The 485-nt window shown below is 51.1% G+C and overlaps 1 protein-coding gene across 1 annotated transcript in view; it reads right to left on the bottom strand.

Moving 5' to 3' along the window:
* Positions 1 to 485, bottom strand: part of LOC104982649 (multidrug resistance-associated protein 4-like) — a 350,332-nt gene that overhangs the window by 346,277 nt on the left and 3,570 nt on the right.

Genomic DNA, 485 nt, shown 5'->3' with positions numbered 1-485 from the left:
CAGAGCTACAGGTGACCACACCCCCTGATCCTCTCTGGCTGCCTGCACCTGAGGGAGGGTGCAACCACAGGATGAACTGAGCAGAGCCTCTAAACCAGTGCTTCTCAAACTGTACTCACCTGGATTCTGGTAGGTGAATCCAGTAGAACTCACCTGGGTTCTGGAGATTCTGAATCGGTAGGTCTGGGGTAGAGACAAGATTCCATGTTCATAACAGCCTCCCAGGGCAAGGCAATGCTACTGGTCCACAGGACGCATTTAGAACAGCAGAGCCCTACAGCAGGGTGGCCAGACTTTTCCTGTAAAGGACCAGGAAGTCCATTTTAAGGCTTTGCAGGCCTTATGGTTTCTGCTCAGAAAAACATCTACTTGTGCTTCGTTGACTATGCTAAAGCTTTGACTGTGTCAGATCAGATCAGATCAGTTGCTCAGTCATGTCCGACTCTTTGCGACCCCATGAATCACAGCACGCCAGGCCTCCCTGT

The sequence above is a fragment of the Bison bison genome, unplaced genomic scaffold, assembly GCF_000754665.1.
Source record: "Bison bison bison isolate TAMUID 2011002044 unplaced genomic scaffold, Bison_UMD1.0 scf7180017864535, whole genome shotgun sequence".
NCBI lineage: Eukaryota > Metazoa > Chordata > Mammalia > Artiodactyla > Bovidae > Bison > Bison bison.
Note: the sequence above shows the minus strand (reverse complement) of the source record. Positions and strands in the feature narration are given on the sequence as shown.